Source organism: Vulpes lagopus, chromosome 10 (genome assembly GCF_018345385.1).
Source record: "Vulpes lagopus strain Blue_001 chromosome 10, ASM1834538v1, whole genome shotgun sequence".
Taxonomy (NCBI): Eukaryota; Metazoa; Chordata; class Mammalia; order Carnivora; family Canidae; genus Vulpes; species Vulpes lagopus.
Window position 1 is genome coordinate 34,637,321 of NC_054833.1, and position 21,242 is coordinate 34,658,562.

Sequence of the window (21,242 nt, forward strand, 5' to 3'; positions counted from 1 at the left end):
TTAATGAAATACTATTTCATTTATTTATTTATGTTTATTTATTTTTTTTGACAGGGAGAGAGAGTGTACAAGTAGGCAGAGCGGCACACGGAGGGAGAGGGAAAAGAAGGCCCCCCTCCAAGCAGAGAGCTCAATGTGCGGCTTGATCCCAGGACCCTGGGATCATGACCTCAGCTGAAGGCAAATGTTTAACCGATTGAGCCAACCAGGTGCCCTAAAATACTATTTTATATTTAAAATGATTTCTCCACTTTATGAACAAGCCAGAGAGTAATTCATATCAACGAACATCGTGATTATTTCTCAATCTGATTATGAGTAACAACAGGCAGAACGATAGTCAAGTGGTAGCGCAACACTGGGGGTGCCCAGCGTTGGTGGGGCCCCGCAAGAGAGGAATCTCAAAGTGTCTGTAGTGGTAAGTGCTGTGGTGGCGGACAGCTAGGATTCCTACAGAGTGCCAGAAACCTGCCAGACTTCCATTCTATTCACACAAAATGCTCCCAGTTTAAGCTTCAGTGTTTATAAGTTTTATTTGCCGAATGAAAATTCATTTGCTATACCTTAAGTTAATAACATATAGATTTATGATTTGAAGAAAAAATAGGACAATGGGAAACAAACTAGAGTCACAGCTCATTTTTCCCCCCTAAAATGACTTTCTTAGGATCTAATGCTTTCACAAAGAGCCTAGACAGAGCAAGAGCTGAAAACACCATCGCTTTCAAAGCATTTCTTTGTGGAATTTAAGGAAGAAGGTTGGGGAGATTGGCATATTTTCCTGAAGTTCAGCACTGAGGGTTTTTGGGTTTTTTTTTTAAGTAGGCTCCACCTCCAACGTTGAGCCTAACTAGGGGCTTGAACCTGCACTCTGAGATGAGGACCTGAGCTGAGATCATGAGTCGGTAGCTTAGTAGACTCGGCCACCCGGGCACCCCGGTACTGAATTTCAAGTATCACTAGGTCTCCTTTTATAATTAAAGTCGTAATAAGTAATAATAGTGAATTTAAAAAAAGGAATTGCTAGTAATAATAATAATTTTATAGAAGTCACATGTCCTCCAATGCCCAGTGAGTGGCAGGTGTTTTTCACCAAGTATCCTACTTATGCTTCCCAACGACCTTTAAACAGAAATTATTTCCCCCTTTTTCTGTTTGAACGGAGGTTCAGCGAGATCAAATAACTTGAGGCCGGTCCAAAGGACGAGCTGGGAAGACTCCGGGGCCAAAGGCCACGTGAGCTTCGGCAGGTGACATGAGCCTCTCCTGGACTCTGGGTTTTGTTACCTGCTCGCGTGCATGGGGATGCAGGGCGGTGCGAGGCCGCCCACGAGGGTAGGCACAGAACGTGCTGGAAAGGCGCAGGAGCCACAGGCGCGCGGGCGGCGGCGGGCCGCAGGTAGGGGCCAGGCGGCCGCCAAGAGCGGGCTGGACGGGCGCGCCCCACCGAGCCCTTAGGTAGCGGGCGAGGGGCGGGGCCTGGGAGCGCGGAGACTCCCGCGGACCGGCCGAAGTGCCGCCTCTCCCGGGGGGGGCCGCGAGGGGAGCAGGGAGAGCGCGCGGGCATCCCGGAGCCTCCGTGGCGGCCCAGGCGGCTCCCCCTCACTACCCGAAACCGAGGCCGAGACCGCGCTCCACCTTCCTCGGGGCGGCCTCCCGGGGAGCGCGCGGGAAGGGGCCGGTCCTGCGCAGAGCCCCCCCCGCAGGTTGGTACGGCCCGCCCCCCCCCCCGCCGCTGATCTGGCAGGCTGCGCGCGCACCCTCCGGCCCGGTTCCCTCCTCCCGCTCCTCGCGTGCAGCTCGCTGGCCCCGCGCCCGCCGGGGACGCGCCGCGCGCCTGGGCGGAGAGGAGCGCGGCCGCGGGGGCGCGCCCCGGTGGCTCCGCCCCCCCGCTCCCCTCCCGCGAGTCCCGGGTGCCCGGCTCGCGCGGCTCGGTGCGCGGAGAGCGGGGACCCGGCGCCAGCCCGCCCGCCCGCCCGCCCGCCCGGCCCTGCGTCCCCGCCCCGGCGTGCGAGGCGCCGCGCGCTCCTGCCGCCCCGCTCGGTGCATGGAGGGCCCCGCTCGGATCGCAGCCGCCGCCGCCGTCGCCGCCGCCCGCGCGCGGGGCATGACCTGGGGGTGGCTCTGGGAGCCGGCCGCCGCGCAGGAGGTGCGGGGACGGGGTCGGCGCCGAGAGGTGCGGGGGTGGGCGCCGCAGCCCGGGAGGCGGGGGCCGGGGAGCCCGGGCTCGGGGCGCGCGGCTGGGGCGCGGGCGGCCGCGGGGGTCCCGGGCTCCGCGCGGGCCGGGGAGGGCGGCGGCGGTCGGCGCCCCGGGGGCCCGGAGCCGCCCGGGGGAGGGCGGGCCGAGGTGTCAGCCGCACGCTCCCGCCCCCTGGCCGGGCCCGCGGGGCAGGTGAGGGCCGGCGGCGCCGCGAGTGGGGGCGCCAGCACGTTTCCCCGAGGGAGCGGGGTCCCTCGCGCCTCTCAGCTCCATCCCGCAGCGCGCCCGCGAGGGACAGTGATTTATGCGCGGGGCGAAGCGAGAGAGCTTTCCTGCACAATGTATCTTTCTCTGCCTTCACAGACGCAGCGACTTCCCAGCCCCAGGGAGCGCATTTTTCCTTCCCCTCCGTGAGGCTCTCTGAGGATTGCATTATCATTTGCTAAATGCATTACAGCTCGCTATTTATTTCGGTCTGCAGCTTCCAGACCTTTGTTGCTTTCTCTCCGCATCTAGGGATTTCAGCAATAAATCACTTGAGGAGGATAGATGACTCTCTCGCCCTCGCCTTCATTGTTCTCCCTCACCCCACCCAATCAGGTGGAAGGCCCTGCAGAAGGAGCTCTTCTCCAGAAGTGCCTGCCTTTCCTTGGTCAGGACGGCCAGAGGGTGGCAGGTGCTTCAGGGCAGGGCGGCTTTGCGATGGAGATGTAGAGTTCAGGGGAACCTCATCAACGGAAGGTCAGCCTCTGTGTGCCCCAAAGCAGACACTTTGAGAAACAGAAAGTTGAACCCGAAGCCCACAGGAGATTCATTCTCGGCGGGCAGTGGCCAAGGAAAGCGAGAGAAGCCAGTTCTGTTTCCGTGCCTCGCTGACACCGTGGCCCTCCGCCTCCCCAGCTGACACTTGGCACACACCTAAAGGGCAGTGTCAAGGAGGAAAAGGTGGGAAGCGGAGCCGGAAAATAAATGGGATTATTCTCAGGGTAGTTCTAAGCATTCTAGGACATTTTTGTAGCTCATTTTTGCAAAGTAGTCTGTTTTAGCTGAAATCGGGGGTGGGGGGTGGGGGGTGGGGTCGTGGTTCAGCTTTTAGGACACGATGAAAGAAAAATTTTCTGGAAATTTTAAATTAGTGCTTAACTAGAAAGCATTCTTAGGAACCCAGAGAGGCACCAAATACTGTAGTTTCTGTTATGCACATGTTGAAATAAACTGCCTCATACTTGAAGTTATATGAGAAGGATGGAGAAAACCTGTTTCATTTTGTAAAGACGTGCCCTGGGTGTGTGCTTGGCAGTGGGTAGAGCAGAAACATTTATATTTCTATAAAAACGCACACGCACGCGCGCGCACACACACACACACACAAGTGTATATTGTTTAACTTTCATGCAAAAACTCGAATATAGTATTTGGAAATCTGTCTTTGTTTGAATAGTTTAGTCAACCAGGAAAATCAGTTACTAGAGGTACTGTGCTATTGTTTGTGTAGTAACTCACTTGGGATGCTTTGATTGATTGCTGTGGTTCTCATCAACCTCCTCTTCTGTGGAAAGTACTTAAACAGCTCTGACTCTCAAGCCGGGAAGTACAAAGAACCCTTAGGACTTGGAGCATACTGATCTAGCTTGTGTAGGTTGGCTTCTAAATCAATCTTACCCTTTGCCTTCTTTGCAAGAAAGGAATTAAGTTCACTTTAAGATAGGGCCCCTCTACCCCCCCCCCCACACCCCCCATCAGCAAGGTATGTATATATCTGTCTATATATATATATTTATATATCTATATATGTAGATGGAGGCTTCATGTGGGAATAGGAACCTCTGTTATGGGGCTTTGCTCTAAAGAGGTCAGGTAAAATTTGTTGACTAGTTCTCCTGCTTTTCTGTTTTCCGCTTTGCCCTTATGCCCTCATAGCTTTCTAGATGATTTCATTTATGAGCTGGTCAAAATATAAGTTGAAGTAAAAATGTTCTTCTCTAGAGATGTTTCTTTTGCCAAAGTTGGGACTAAAAATTGGTGACTGTGTCTAAGCATATCCTGGGGAAATGATTTTAGGAATTCAACCTGATCTTAGTGATATTAGGCTGGGGTAGGAAATTAAAAACAACTAATTGAAAAATTGGCTATTTATAACATGTAATTACATTGGCTATGGCCTTGTAATTAGCATTTGTACTATGTAGAAGGATAGATAAGACAACACATCAGGAGAGCAGATGAGTTGTGTACCACGTAGTCTTTCTTTAGATATATGATCTTACTACTTAATAGGAACTAATTAGATTAGAAAGAGAATTTGGAGTCTGGTTGCTAAATAGATTGCTTTGAAGAACTCGATTTTATGGTGATTTTTGATTAGTGCTTCCTCCCCCCCCCCCCCCCCAAGAACTTTTGTTGCCTTGGATTGAATTAGAGAATGTTTTATTGTTTTTATTCAAGGTTTTATATTGTATGTAAACATTCCATTTATTTATAAACATTCCATTTACAAATTTTTGTTGTGTATATGGCACTAATTGACTTTTAAGAGGCTGAGGAGGAGGGAGGGCTTTGAGTCTTCTCAGTGAAAATTAAAAGATGGTGTATGGAATATCCTTCATGTCATTTAAAAAAATATTGGATTACAATTAAGTGAAAAACTGGTTTGTTGGTTTTTTTTTTTTTTTAATCCTTCAAGGTTTTCGTCATTGTTTGTGCTCTTTCCCCCCATTGTCAGGCTTAAAACATACAGTATCATTGTCATCTGTCCCCTGAATAATGGTCCTGAGGTGATATTATTAATGTGGCTTTTTAAAATCAAACTAATTATACTTGCCTAAAAGAGCCACATGTGTGTGATTCTAGCTGCCTGGTGCCTTTTGAGAGCCCGGGAGACAAGCTAGTGAATAGAGCTGAAAATTCATTCTGTATTTGATTAAATGGAACAGACTCGCTGCTCCTTACCCCAGCAGGGGCTATGAGATCTCTTGATCCCCGAAGCGGCTCCAGGACCCTGGGAATTCCATTAGCGAGCACCTGAGGAATTTCTGCCCTGCAGTGCCTTTTTTGTATGTGTGTATGTGTGTGTGTGGAGAGGGAGGGGGAGCCGAGTGGTGATGGGGCGGTGGAGGGAGGGGGGCGGAGAGAGGCTGCATTAGAAGACTCCATATGTTAGCAGATCTAAAATCAAGGCATGACTTAACAGCTTATCTTGTAAGAGAAAAGCCCAACCCGAAGGCAGATTGCTAGTCAGAACTTTCTTGCAAGCAGGACTGTGTGGGGATGTGTTCTTAGCACTGAACCCAACGCCACTGTAAGTACAGAAAGTCACTTCTCTGCTTTCCCTCCGAAGCGCAAGCATATACACGTCGCGGACTCGGTAAGTTTTCTCTGAATGATCTTTTGATAAAGATGTGAAATTGTGTTACAGTTTGGTCTTGCCTGCAAGGGCCCATGTATTCTAATAACTCCTTCAGCTGAGAGCAAAATCAGACTTTTAGGTGAAGCAGATTGCTTCAGGAGCAGAAATGAAGTGCTCCTTCGAATTGTGTGCTCTTTAGTTTTTTATGTGATTTTGTTGCCTCCTTGTTGCATTCTTAGAGAATTTAAATTCGTGTAGGGTACATATGTCTCTTTCCTGCTGTCTTTTTTTGAGAGTTCTGGCTGTTAGGGTCTTTGAAGGCATTGCTCTGCAGACTTGCCAACAGCCGCAAGTAAATGAAAATAGGTCTATCAGGAATATCCTGTGAAAATCTTTGGAGCAAAGTGTTTGAGAAGCATGAGTGTATCTTCCTGCCCTGGCCCCTCCCTCCCACCCCCAGCTGCCCCAAATAATCTTTGGATGCAAGCATTTCTCAGGATATTAGTCCAGTGTGTTTCTTGTGTGCTTTTCCAGGAGGAGCAGCTCTGGGTCTTGGAGGGTAGAGTTAATTGATTTCCGTATTCCGAGAAGAGTTAAACGTGAACGTGGATTCCAGTGCTAGTTTTCAACGGATGCGTAATGCAGTGGCTTATCCGATGGTTAATTTCATGTATTTTTGTCCCTGATTAAAATCACGTCGTGTCACAGTCCTTTCCGTCCGGCCACCATGTAGTTCTCTACCAGATTCTCCTCACAATACAGAGTGTTGAGAAAATAAAGAAGCCTTTTAGAGACTACATTTAAGCCTTTCCCACCTTAATCCTGGGTATACCTTTTCCAGGACAGCCACCTAGGAAGGACTCTTGAATGAATTGGAGTGAACACTGAAGTCAGCACTGTGACTGTCTTGGTTCAGGTTATATGACTGAACTATGTTCCCCTTACCGTTTTGTTGCTTAGAACTGCATGGCCCGTTTTATTTTTAGATGATCGCACCACAGACAGAATTAAAAACTTGACACAGAAAGCTTGCTTTTCAGCTACATATTCTTGTTGGAGACTCGCTCACCTCTTTTTCTTTATGTGAGCCGGGCCACCGAGCCTGACCAATGTCTTGGTTTCCTCATCTGGAAAATGGAGATAACAACAGCATCTCCTACCACTGTCGTGGGGATTACATGGGATATTGAAAGTAAATCTTTCGCTTGGATATACTAAAACATCTCTGAGTTAGCTGCTGTACTTTTAGTAATTCCTCCTGGACACATTAGTTTATTCCTTTGATCCTGAGTAATTTCCTTGAAATACTGGCTAGAAAGGAATTCTCAGAAGCCAGTAACAGTGTGGGGACACCCAGCTGTTGTAGTGTGCTGCAGTTTTCTTAATTTTGCAGTTGAACTGCAGAGGCGCTTGGAAACAATGTTGTGTTTTTCTAATTGATCATATAATGTAAGAATGTACACTTAATGGACACTTAAGTGAACAGCCAGATTCAGTTTTTGCATATGCACATGTGCGTGGTAACTATTCCCCAGATCAGGCTCCTTGGTGCCCCTTCCCAGACAACCCTGCCACCCCCAGCCGGCAGACACTGTTCTAACTAGTCTCACTGTACATTAGTTTTGCCTGTTCTTAAACTATATTTATACAAACGGATTCATATGGTATGTACTGTTTTATATCTGTTTTTTTTGTACTGTTCATTATGTCTGTGAGATTCATCTATGTTACTGTTTACGGTCTTTTAAAATTGTTATAGCATCTTTTGTAGTAGTTCATTTTCTTGGCACATTGAGTATGTAGCCATTGGGGAGAAAAACCAGCACTTCTTCCTAAATTTTTTGACAATCAGATCCTAGGGGTTAGCTTAGAAAAGTTATCGGGACCTTATTTTTGTACATAAAACTGGGTGAAGGTAATATAATTACTCTTAATCACACTTACATAAAGCAAATCCACTGATAACTGTGTTCCTTTGTGTGTGCATGTGTTTTATTTCTGATTTTTTATGAGAGACACAGAGAGAGGCAGAGACAAAGGCCGAGGGAGAAGCAGGTTCCCTGCAGGAAGCCCGATGCAGGACTTGATCCCAGGACTCCAGGATTACCACCTGAGCCAAAGGCAGATGCTCAACCGCTGAGCCACCCAGGCATCCCCGTTTTTTAATTTAAAAAAATATATTTTATTTATTTATTCATGATAGACACGGGGCGGGGTGCAGAGACACAGGCAGAGGGAGAAGCAGGCTCCACGCAGGGAGCCCAATGCGGGACTTGATCCCAGGACTCCAGGATTGCGCCCTGGGCCAAAGGCAGGCGCTAAACTGTTGAGCCACCCAGGGATCCCCTGTTTTTTAATTTTTAAATTTAAATTTAGTTTTTTTTTTTTTTTGAGAGAGATAATGTACCAGCTGGCCGGGTGGGGAGGTGAGCAGAGGGGAGGGAGAGAGAGAATCTTAAGCAGGTTTCACACCCAGGGCCTGACATGGGGCTCGATGTCATGACCCTGAAAATCACGACCTGAGCTGAAATCAAGAGATGGACGCTTAACTGGCTGAGCCACCCAGGTGCCCCTTATGTGTTTTAGAAGGGATGGAAGAGAACCTCAAAGCAGAGAAAGCCATCTCAGGTAGCTTATATCTTTTGTGCTTAGCATTTAATCCATAATCAATATTTATAAATGTACAGAAGAAACCACTAGCCTGGCATTCGCGTGATACTCTTTGAGAAGAAAAGAGAACGACACGATGTTCTTTTGAAACAACAACAACAAACAAACAAACAAAAAACCCCAAAGTGGAAGAAAGGGGAGCTAGGATGTTGTTACGCTACGGAAAGGTTTTGAGAAACAGGACCATACCCTTTATGGAGAAGAGTTTTGGCTTCTTACTTGCAGTCAGACAATGCCTATATGTTTAAAATTCCTGTCTGTGTTGTTGGAATTCCCTAATGTGCTAAATAAAGTTTATTTCACCAAATAGTGAAACAAGAGTACGAGATGATGTCAGTGAATTAGAAGGCTGCTTATTTTTTAATTTTTTTTTAATTTTGGAGGGGGTTGCAGCTGGGGTAAATAGCTTCTATTTCTGTGTTTGGAAATGTTAAGGAAGGATTTTCTGGATGTTCTGCTTGAACACAAGCCACTTCTCTGTCAGGAGACATTATACTTTTCAGCTTCTATAATTTCATTAGACCTTATTATGTTGCACTACTGGACGCAAGGTCATTCTTCACATATAGCCATGTGCAAGGATGGCTTCCCCCGGGCTCCGGAGAGGCAGGTTGTCCCCTTTTCTTCTTAAATCAGACCACTGGTGGCCCAGATTTCGGGGAGGGTGGGGAGAGTTGAAATAGTGATATATGATTCATCTTTTGTCCTGTAGGGGGACTCAAAAGATGCAGATTTTGGTTCAAAAGGAGGAAGAACTGTGACAAATAGGGCTGCCTCGTGATAGAAAATGCTCTTTTGAGGGGACACGAGCTCCTGTTACTAGACATTTGCTGAAGACACTGTGGAAGGCAGATTGAACCACATGACCTCTAAGGGCCCTTGCAGGACTAAGACTCCATGAAATGGGCTTTTATGAAAGAGTGATTCTACATAACCAATCCATGTGTAATTTTGGAGAGAGAAAAATGTGTTAAAAATTTCCAAACGGGGGTGCTTGGGTGGCTCATTGGTTGAGCGTCTGCCTTTGTGTCAGGTTGTGATCCCGGGGTCCTGGGATTGAGTCCCTCATTGGGCTCCCTGCATGGAGCCTGCTTCTCCCTCTGCCTGTGTCTCTGCCTCTCTCTCTATCTCTCATGAATACATAAAATTTTTTTTTAAAATTCCAGACGGCCATTGAATAAATACATTTTCTCAAACTAATCCTAGTTTAAAGTTGAGGACCACCTCTACTTGTCAGCTCTATCCTTTAAATGTAATTCTTTGTTTATCACTAATAAGTTAAATGCCAAATATTCTTCCCATCTTTCATACTTAAAGAGAAAATTGGGACTTTTCCAATATTCTAAATGTGTACGTGTCAGAGATGATAATGCTTTACAAGTAAAGTATTTGCTACCTTTTTATGTAGGTGCACATCTGAGAATTTCCTTGAGGCCCATCCACTGGCCCTTTTATTTATTCACTCCTACAACAAATGTACCATCAAAATGAATAAATATACATCTTTGCTCTGTGCCTTCACTCCCCCACCATACTTTCCTATACTTGACTTTCGAGAGAGATAACTTGGGGGGAAAATGCTGATACTAGTGACTTACTCTATCAACAAAACTATACTTGGGACATTTTCTGAGGCCCATAATTTTTTTTTTGAGGTCCATAGTTATTGAATCCAACATACACATCCTATATCTGTAAATATGTGTTAATAATTGACATTTAGAATGATTGAAGGGAGGATAGAATCCTGAATCACTGAAACAGTATCTTCCCTATTTTATAAAATAGAGAAGTATAGTAGATTGAATTTTTTTACCGTTTTGTGTTTATGTACACACATAAACTGTCCGTGCCTTCCTTGGCTATAAGCAGGTTTCTCTCATCTCTTTGTTCCTTTTACTTTTTTACCCTCCATCATTCTTTTCAAAATTTGGGAGGGGGATGAGAGGAGATTTGAATATGAGACTAAAAAATAAAACTTTTTTTTTTTTTTTTTCTACTTAAACTGTTAGTAGAGTAGTACATTGTCTCCCTATCTTCAGTCTTGGTTTGGCCTCCACTACAAATGATCCATTTTTCTCCATTTTGCTGGAGTAAAGATTGTCCTAAAACCTCAATCTGATCATATGAATGCTGTCCTTAAAATCAGTTTCTCTAAGGACCCTGCCTGAATCACTCACTCACTTATTAGGGCCCAGGTCTTCAGTGGGGTGTATGGGGTTCTTTCCCTGTTGGGTGTTTCTGTGGCTACTTGGAATCACTGGAATGAACCTTGCTTTTTTTTCCTGCAGGCTGGGAACAGGACTGTGTCTGTCTCTTGTGGCACTGGTACGGTGTCATCGTTATTTACATGTCTGCTCAGCCTTATCTTCCTCCTTAAGGTCAGACGATGTGATTTCCCCAATAGGTGATTATCCCTCTCACCCTCTTACTCGCGCTGTGCTGTGCCTAACAAGTAGTAAATACCCAAACGGCTGAATGAATCGGTGCCATAGCAGTGCTTCTCAGGTGTCCTTGTGATTTGGAGTTCTTGGGGGATGTTAAAAATGCAGATTCTGATTCAGTAAGTCTGGGGTGAATCCCAAGATTGTCCCTTTCTAGCAAGCTCTCAAATAATGTTGATGATGTTGAGTGGAGCCCACTGAGTGACAAGATAGTTTGCTAAACTGTCCTCTCAAGATCCGTTGCGATTTCAACATCCAGTCTGCTCTGATTTACTTATTTATTTATTCATGAGAGAGGCAGAGACACAGGAAAAGGGAGAAGCAGGCTGCCTGTTCGGAGCCGGATGTGGGACTCGAACCCGGGGTTCCAGGATCATGTCCTGAGCTGAAGGCAGACGGTCAATCGCTGAGCCATCTAGGCATTCCTACAGTCTGCTCTTAAAAACCCAGTTAAAGGGATTCTGCATGTTGAGCACAACTTCAAACCATGAAGATAAAGAATGCTTTAGATAAAGAAAAACATACTTAAATGTCACATAATTACTAGAATTCATGTGTGATGTTTTAACAATTTTATTTTAAAAATGGTTTTCTTTTGGGATCCCTGGGTGGCGCAGAAGTTTGGCGCCTGCCTTTGGCCCAGGGCGCGATCCTGGAGACCCGGGATCGAATCCCACGTCGGGCTCCCGGTGCATGGAGCCTGTTTCTCCCTCTGCCTATGTCTCTGCCTCTTTCTCTCTCTGTGTGACTATCTTAAATAAATGAAAAATTAAAAAAAAAATGGTTTTCTTTTTAACATTTTAAATGGATGAGTTCTTGAAGAATATATATTTAAAATGTGTATTTTTCTTCTGTGCAACATTTGGTGTCTAGAGAGAGCTTGATGTCAAGTGTTGTCTGTTTTTTAAATACTCAGCATTGCAGGTGTTCTCTTGGATATATAGGTACTAAAAAGTGCATTCTGGCTTCTGTCTCTTGCCAGGGAAATGGCTGAGAGTTATTGGCTTTTTATGGTATCATGGTAAAAGTAATTAGTATTCTCTATTTTACTATAATTTGATGTCTGTTCAACGAGTAATTGTACACACTGCCTGGTTGGAGGTAAATTTGGCAAGGGGGATGAATGTTTAATGGATAAAATACTACTTTCATCAGGCCATGAAATTACTCTAGTGACATCAGAACTTGGCAGCCTCTTTTATTCCAATAAAAACAAAAATAGCATCATAAGCTAGGGGTAAGACATTTTTCTTGTCCATTTGTTTTGGCTAATTTTCATGGTTTTGGCCTCAGCGTGTGTATATAACAAAATAACAACACAGTGAGTAACAGGCAGTGAGAATTGGGGAGTGAACATAGTTTTAGCCTTAACGGACATGCTGTTTATCACTCACTTTTGTTTCAGTGATTTAAACTGTTCATTTTTTTTAAAAGATTTTATTTATTCATAGAAACAGAGAGAGAAAGAGAGAGGGGCAGAGGCACAGGCAGAGGGAGAAGCAGGCTCCATGCAGGGAGCCTGATGTGAGACTCCATCCAGGGTCCCCAGGATCACACCCCAGGCTGCAGGCGGCGCTAAACCGCTGCGTCACCGGAGCTGCCCTAAACCATTCCTTTCAGTTTGGTGACTAGGAGAGTGTGAGCGTGGGTATGAGGGATCCTTATCCATAAAGTGGAGTTAAACTTTATGATTTGGCCTGATATGACCTAGCTTGCAATATGTTGAAAACGTTTGATGATTGGCTTATAAAATCCTCTCATGACAGTGGGTGTCTGGGTGTGATTACAAATGTGACAGTACACTTATGTAGAAAAGGTGCTATTTAATCCTTTTTTATAATCATGCATAAAATAACATCGTGTTACCAGTTAATTCAGTTTGATTGAATGTAGCGTGTCTTTCTGCCTGTCTTGCCCAGTTCACTCTTGTTGTGAAATTAGATTTTTAGATGTTACCGTGATTTTTTTAAAGACTTATTTATTTATTAGGGGGGTGCAGAGAGGGAGGGAGAGGGACAAGCAGGCTTGTGCTAAGTGCAGGGCCTCGATCTCAGGACATGAGATCAGGACCGGAGCCTAAAGTAGGAGTCGGACACTTTCCGGACCATACCACCCAGACGCCCCAGATGTTACCATGATTTAATGACAGCTCATATACCAGTTTGGTGTCCAGGCATCTGAGCAGTAGGTCCAGTAGACCCAAGGACTACTAAATACTGAGAAGATACTTTTATCATTCTTGATAGATCATTAAACTCTTGAGTAGAGCCATACTACAGCCTGTTAGGTTCTGTCCATGATTTACCTCGTGGGTTCATCTTGCTGTGATCACCTTTTTAAACAAGCTCATTTTATTTCTTCCATTAAATTTTGAATATTAACCCGAAATGGAATTACAGGTTTAGTGTCACAGTAAGGAGGACTATAGTTCTGATGGGTGAAAGTATATTTCAAACCTAATTCTAAGTAGATACTTCTACTTCAAATGTTTTCAAGTCATATTATAGTTTGATTAGAATGGTTCAGATCTCTTTATCTGAACTTTTGATTCACATTAATGATGGTGAGGCATAGTTTCTATTTTTTATGATCAAACCCTTTTCTGAGATTAACATAAAAACATTGCAATTCTACCCTGAATTTCTAATTCCAAGCTCTAGTCATCATGATTTAGATTGCTTTGTGTTTTAGTTGGATTACTTATTTGTTTGTTTGTTTATTGGATTTCTCTTTTATTTTATTTTTTTTTAATTTTTATTTATTTATGATAGTCACACACAGAGCGAGAGGCAGAGACACAGGCAGAGGGAGAAGCAGGCTCCATGCACCGGGAGCCCGACGTGGGATTCGATCCCGGGTCTCCAGGATCGCGCCCTGGGCCAAAGGCAGGCGCTAAACCGCTGCGCCACCCAGGGATCCCTGGATTTCTCTTTTAAAAGAAATTGCAATACTCATGTTCTGACTGTAGACCTGTATAGGTCTTTCACATAATTTTCATCATACATTGTGTGTGTGTGTGTATGTGTGTGTGTGTGTGTGTGTGTTTTAATGCCATGGCTAACTAAAGCCAATTTTGAGTCATTATGAGTTACTAACTGTGGTCTCCTATTAGGCTAGCAAACGTAGTTGTCATTATTTGTTATTCCTTTTTGTGTTTGAGGATGCATTTTAAAAGAATCTATTGTCATAGTGGTTAGGTCTTAAAATAATTTCACATTTGTTACTATGACAGCAGCCACAGTGGGGTTTTTAATCATACAATACAGCTTGTGCAGAGATTGATAGCAACGTTTTGTGGCATCAAATAAATTTTAGCTCTGGGATTTGACTACATATATCTTATTATTGTCAGTAGGGGTTCTTGTAGCCAACTCCCAGAGTGCATTTCTAAATGTGACCCTTCCAAGTCTGGGCTGTATCCCACCGCACATGAAAATAACATAAATTGTTTTAAAGAGAGATTGTCAAAGCTTTCCTTCTTTTGGGATCTCTGAGATAGGAGATGATCAGGGAAAAGATAAGGAAGTGGTTAACCCTGTAGGACAAAGATCAGATTTGTGTTTTCTTAGCTAGTCATACATATGTACAAAATACTTAATTGGTTGTGATCATAGATGTCAGCTGGTCGCGGAATCAGATCAACAAGGCACCACCTCTCAAACTCCCGAGGCCCACAACATACTAGAAAGAGAAACTGAGTTTTGAGTTTTTCACTCATTTCTGCAATTGCTTTTTTCCCCCCTCCATACTGAAATGTGAGTTTTCTGGCAAAAAAAATCCTTCCACTTGACATTTAGTAGGCAAACGAAGTCCCCATTTCCTTGTAAAAGTTCTTCTAATTCGGTGAGAAATACTAACAGCTTTTGTGTCTGATTCACCTGGAGTGGACGTACTGCCAGTATTACTGGGGCGAGTTAACAGTAAGTGATGTGGTGACAAAGGGCCTGGCGTTACTGCTTTTGCAGAGTGGGACTCTGCAGACTTGCAAGGATGGTGCCTCCAGAGGACTGGGGAAGCAAAGTGCTGGCTTGCCTGGTGTTGCATGGATGAACCACGACCCCGCCCCCCGCCCCCCCACTCCTCCACCCTACCCTGTGCTCCCTTAGCTCCTTGCTGAGGAGGGGCCCGGTCCAACAATTACTCCTCCTCCTGTCTCATGGCTCTTTGTATTCCATACACAGAATAATTTCCTCCTGTTTCTGATGGTGATCTTTTCTTACATAACTTTTATGCAGCCCTTTGTACTTTGCAGTGTTTTACAGTTTTGGTGTGTGTTTGCTTTTCCGCTTAAGCATATGAAGTAGTGAAATTTTCCTGGGAATGGAAGCCATGAAGACAGTAGGTGATTGAGCATTAGTATCAGACACGAGAGTTTTAAGGTAGCTCAAATTTGGATGAACTTGTAAAGTCTCTCTAATGTTGAGAAAGGAGGTTCTTTGAAACTGTAGTCTTTCTAAGCGTAAATTAGGTTGTAATTGCACATTTAGGAATAGAATAAAATACTTCTAAATTTTTTTTTTCTCTTTGATATTTCTAAACCACAGACTCTGCATTATACATTCTGTTGACCTAAGGGAAGTTATGGAAGTGAATTTTGCCTAAGGTAAAATTGAATCCCTGGTGTCTTGGATTTTTAAACTCTTTCCTTTACAGAGGTCACTTTATTTTTATTTCAAGCCACAGGGTTCCTTGCTTTTTTCTAGCACATTTCTTCAGAGCAGGTACTTGGGTGCTTAGAAATTCTTTAATAGAATGTCCCAGCTGAAAATGAAGTTTGGAAGCCCTTTCCAATTCTATGTAAAGTAAGGAAAATAGCAAAGGGAGCTTTTTTAGAAATAAATCTAATTTTTATATTTGTGTCTTTGATTATGGAATGAATGTAAAATCTAAATTGATACACTCTTTCTCTTAACAGTTGTCCTGTATCCAAAACATGACAGATGGTATCGAGACATAATTTGGTTTTTCATTTCTTGGATTTGTTAGAAAATGAATTCAAGTGATCCTTTTAATGTTGCTTTGGTCACTTGTTATTTCTTTTTCGTTTTGTATCACTGTATAATGTTGGCTAAAACAGATGTTAATGCTAAAGCATTTAATGACAGCTAATTTGTATCCTTTCGGTGAAAATCAAACCAGTTGTTAACTGTCTAATGAAATAGTTTAAAAATGGTTTTGATGAGCAGATTGAGAAGGAAAGAAAGAAACGTAGGTATTCTTAAAGGCCACTCTTGCCCCTCCTCCTTCATTGGGGTGAAGAGTGAGTTGTAATAGCAACAGAGACCAGCTCCCAGTAAGAGGTGTGATGCTGTTTATTTTCACTCTGGAGATGTATATACTACAGAAGGAAAACTCTGGCCTTGCTTAACCTAAGCAAGTCATTACTTATCTACGATCTGGCAAGCAATTTGATTAAAGTTGACAGAGCTCATATAATATCAGAACCAGGCCCTCTTAATGATTGATGAAGCTTGTCTGTAAGGTCTTTTTTTTTTTTTTTTAAAGGAGAAAAACTGAACAAGAATGAATACTTGTTCAGATCTCTAATTACCAAGTATAAGCCAAGTCTATAATGTAGTTTGGTCTATCACGATTGATATGTATTAGTTTGCATGTTGCTTTTTAGGTAACGATTGAATGGCTTCAAAATAATAGTTTTATGTCAGCAGGTTAATTTGGCTTTTACGTGATTATACTCTTGAAATTCTAGAGTTCTTGCCTCCTATTTTTAACATCTTTTAAACGTGGTTTTCTTTGATGTTTCTTTGATATTCTTTAGTGGAAAATTTAACCAGTAAGAGTTTTCCTCCTTGTTCCCTTATGAAATTGAGTTATTTGAAAAGTCTTTGGCTTTTTAAAATTTTTTTCAACCCTTTGCTCTCTGTGTGAAAATGACTTGGACAATTGTCATAGCATAGCCATACACGCCCACGAGTGTATGGCTCAGTTCTTTGCTGCATTATTTGTTTCTTTTTCTTATTCCCAACAGATTGATACTAAGTGTGACTTGAACGTACCCAATGCTCTTGCTACAATGCTCTTGCTACACTTTAAAGGAGGTCAACTGATGAAGACCATTGATTTTTATCATTCATATGGTGCTTAGTAGATGGTCAGTATAGGACTGGTAGGCACCTTCCCTGCCCCTACACCTTGTTTTAAAGTAAACTTAGCATGTGCAATTTCTAGATTAATGAAACAGTTAAATTGAGAGTGTATTAGTTTTCTGTAAATGGGATTTTTCTTAACCTGGGAATTTTCAGGCTTGTATCGTAAGGGTTTGGATGAGGGTAAGCTCAAAAGTCTGAGTACCTGGTGTCAAAGCCAGATTCCACTACAGTGTGTGACACAGCCTCCCTGTGGTCAGAGTGTGGGAGGTGCTCCTGGAGGGTGAGAGTTGCTGCTCTGTTACAATTGCTGTCTCTGCAATGGGGGGTTTGTATTCACAAAATATGATGTTCTTGTGACATAGATGAATTAGACTGTCAAATTGAAATAAAATGAGTGGGGATTAAACTCTGGGGAGCTACAGATGTGAGAATAAGCTAGAATTGATGATATGTTTTTGTTTTTGGATTAGTTAGCATCTGACGCATAGCGAAGAGAGCTGTTAGGTAGGTGAGTGCTATCAGTGTTAATGGGCAACTTTTGGGTAAATCTGTGAATCTCCATATAACTGAACACCACTTGACTTTCTTGCTTCACCCATTCAGTGGTGTAACTTTGTGATTCCCCCTTCCTCCGTCCTATCTCCCCAAACTTAATATAAACATATCAGTTTGATACCAGAAAAATCAAATTTATTTTGTGAGAGATATACTTCCTATCTACCCTTATGGACACGTTCTTAGAAGTAAGAGCCCCCTGTTCTCGGAACCCTTTGCTGACTTTTCCCTTGAAAATTTCCCCAACAAGTGGTGTCATCTATGGGAAATCCCAGTGCTTTCTAGAATTCTTATATGTATACTTAAATAATGAGCTTCAATCTTAGGTCCTTTTAAATTTCTTTTGGGCTTACACAAGGTCAGGACACATAAACACTTAACTGGGGCTGGTAGCATTAGAGATCACCAGTAAAATGCCATTCCCAAGTTGTTTCCAAAAAAGAAGTAGAATAGACATGGAATCATCAGATACAAATATTTGACTTGGAGATGGGCCAGTTATGCACACTGTGAGCCCCACCCGGGCAACTCCCCCTATTTTGCTTCTAGTTGGCCAACACAAGTATGTTGCCCTCAAGTGACTTGAAGATTAAGATTTAACAGTAGAGGGGGGATCCAAAGAACTGGAGATAGGAGTTGTGGAATCAGTTAAGTGTTGAGAATTCCATCTTTTTCTTCCATCCCATAGGGTGGCCCCATTATTGGATTTTTATCATTGGAATCCAGGTTTTCAGGGAAGCACGGTAATTGTTGTAGTGATACTGAATGTGTTTGCAGGAGAAAAAGTGCCACAACTCTGCAAATGCACAGACTTTAAGATAATCCTTCTGGGGCCTATAAAGTAGAGGATAAAGCTTGATTGTATTGCATTTATAGAGTTTTCTTAGGGTAGTGGTCTTGGTGGCTATTGGAGGTAGGTAATGTTTATAGGATGCTTTTAACTGTTTTGATTTGGGGGACTGTGGATCTTGTGTTTGAAACTATTATTCTTGTCCTTTCCTTTGCCCTCACTCTCAGCTCAGATTTGTAGGGATGTGTGTGACCAAAGAAATAACTGTGTGTTTGATTAGTTAACATAGTGTCTTAACTGAGATGATAATGGCTAGTATTTTGCTAAAAAGGGGTTAGCAGTCAAACTTGGGTAATATATGACTTTTTCAAAAGGAAAAATTCTTGTAAACTAATGTGGATGAAATAATTTTTATTAGTAATCTGTTCATTATATGCAAAGTAAACTAGATGTGGACTTCTTCTAAAACTAAAATTTACAAAATAAATACATAACCACAAAACAAGTATAAGTTAAAAATTTAAAATCTTCAAAAATGTTTAGGTTGTCTGTATTGTTTAATAGTAGAAAGATACTTTTGCTTATTTTATATTTCACTTGCCTATTTGATTTGGTTCTTTTGATTCTAAGCATGATTAATTCTTCTTCTTTTTAAATAATGAGCTTGCTTTTAACTACCAGCCCAGTATGTTGCGGACAGTCACTTCGGAAGTACACTTGTATGTATAGTACTGGGAACTTTATTTTTATTTTTTGTTTCTTTTAGTACTGGGAACTTTAAAACCCATTGAATGAACTGTTTGAGTGTATTAATACTTACTGTTGCTGAACCAGAGTAATATGGGATCTCTGTAATACGTGTGTTTGCAAAGTTGTATAAGGCTCTTTGCTATGTCACATGCTTTTCAAATTTGTCACACTTATGCTTCCATGGGCTAGGAGATAATTCACATCTGCTTTTCTTCTTACCGATTCCAAAACTTTCTTTGTACTCTGTATTCTCTAACATCACTTGACCTTCCCATGTCGTAGACATGATCCAAAAACACAAATGCCAGTTGGGCATTGATACCTTGTGTCCTGTCTTCATTGTCTGGCAGATGATCCCCTGGTAAGCTTACAGTAATGAAGATGCAGGAGCTCAGAAACGGTGAAATTTATAAAAAAAAAGAAAATAATTTTCATGCCTCCAACAACCCATCTGCAGATTAAAATGGAAAAAGAGCTAAAACCTGGTAGGTTTGAGAATCCCTCCAGAATGAGAAGTGGCTATGGATTCACACTGAAGTCAGTGGACATAAAAACAGATTTATACTCAAAGGTCTCTATTTAGAAAAATAAAAGGGATAGGCTTGGGCCTGGGATTGCCGTGGGTTCAAATGCTATCCCTGCCATTTATTAGCTGTAGAATCGAGGGCAGGCTATCAGAGCTTTTTTCTTTACTATTCCTTCCATCGTAAACGGTAAAATGGAAACAGCACCTATCTTTAGGATTGTTGTGAGGATCGGTAAAATACATGTAAAATCTTTCATCTATAAACTTAACAAATGGTAGTTGTTTTTACTCTTTGGAATAATTTATCTCGTAAGACAGGTGTTTGATAAGATGTACAAATAGATATATTTCCACACAAATTCTTCCCTGCCTAGTGGAGGCAAGAGGCAAGGGTGGGGTGCAGTATCAGACTTGGCAAGATTTTTCATGCTGTTGCATGTAGAGTCCCTCCTCCTTTTTTTTTTTTTTTTTTTTTAATTTTTTATTTATTTACGATAGTCACAGAGAGAGAGAGAGAGAGGCAGAGACACAGGCGGAGGGAGAAGCAGGCTCCATGCACCGGGAGCCTGATGTGGGATTCGATCCCGAGTCTCCAGGATCGCGCCCTGGGCCAAAGGCAGGCGCCAAACCGCTGCGCCACCCAGGGATCCCTGAGTCCCTCCTCCTTAAATCATTTCCAAGAGACCCACCATTACCCCAGGAATGGATCATTGCTCTCTGGTGCTAGGGCATTAAGGTGACAGAGCTACTGACTGAAACATTTGAATCTTTCCCTGGTAACTCTGATTTAAATACTTGTATAATCTTTTTTTTTTTTTTTTTTTACTTGTATAATCTTTTAAAATCCTAATTTTAGGGGCGCCTGGGTGGCTCCGTTGGTTAAGCGTCTGCCTTTGGCTCAGGTTATGATCCTGGGATGCTGGGATCAAGCCCATTGTCCGGCTCCCTGCTCACAGGAAGCCTGCTTCTCCCTCTCCTCCTTGGTCATGCTCCCTCTCGTGCTCACACTCTCTCTCAAATAAATAAATAGAATCTTAAAAAAAAAACCCAATAAAATCCTAATTTTATAAATACTTAAAAGGTGGACTTATTTGTACAAATTAGCAAATTGATTTTGTCTGATACCGACAGGGAGTGACTAATCCACCTCATGTGTATGTATAAATTAGTATTGTGGCATTTGGCTTAAAAAATGTGCTTGTTTTCCCTAGAGATTTATTTACCACATTCAGGACATTAAAAACAGTGTTACCAATAGATGGGATAGATTGACTCGATAGTTTTAAAGACGTTTATAAAACTACTTGTGGTTTGACCCAGTTAACTTGGCCAATACTCTGAGTGTATTTGAAATTCCTCCTTGAGAGTTATCTTCCTAAATTTAATAGAGGCTTTATGTGGTAGGATTTTGTTTACATGATATTGGCCTTACAAAAATCCATATCACATTGCAGGAAAGATGACGATGTACAATAAAAACCTTGATATTTTAGTCTGTAATGCCAATCTCTGTCATAAATGTATGAAGAATCAGTCTATTGTTTTAGCTACAAAATCTTTATAACAATCCTAAAAGCAGAGACTTCCATTTACCCACTGGTGGTCCTATGCCTTTAGAACTTTCAAGATCATGACAAATGCTTTGCAGACTCTACTGGGTCATTTGTGTTTGTGAGCAAATTAGTGCTTTGGTGTTCTATGTAGTATCCCTTTTCTGTTCAGATTTATTTATTTATTTATTTATTTATTTATTTATTTATTTATAGATTTTATTTATTTATTCATGAGAGACACACAGAGGCAGAGACACAGGCAGAGGGAGAAGCAGGCTCCATGCAGGGAGGCCTATGC

At 42.7% G+C, this 21,242-nt stretch overlaps 1 protein-coding gene across 9 annotated transcripts in view; it reads left to right on the plus strand.

Moving 5' to 3' along the window:
* The window catches only part of CDON (cell adhesion associated, oncogene regulated), a 112,208-nt gene that overhangs the window by 10,353 nt on the left and 80,613 nt on the right, over positions 1-21,242 (plus strand). For 4 of the 9 annotated variants that reach the window (XR_005990153.1, XR_005990152.1, XM_041770191.1 and 1 more), the window contains exon 1: positions 2,017-2,149. The exons of 2 other annotated variants lie outside the window; for them this stretch is intronic. The gene's annotated coding sequence lies outside the window, so the exon portion shown is untranslated. Of the gene's footprint in view, positions 1-1,261; positions 1,400-1,963; positions 2,177-5,291; positions 5,565-21,242 lie in introns of those variants that run through there. 3 more of the 9 variants (XM_041770192.1, XM_041770196.1, XM_041770195.1) reach the window with 3 other exon arrangements.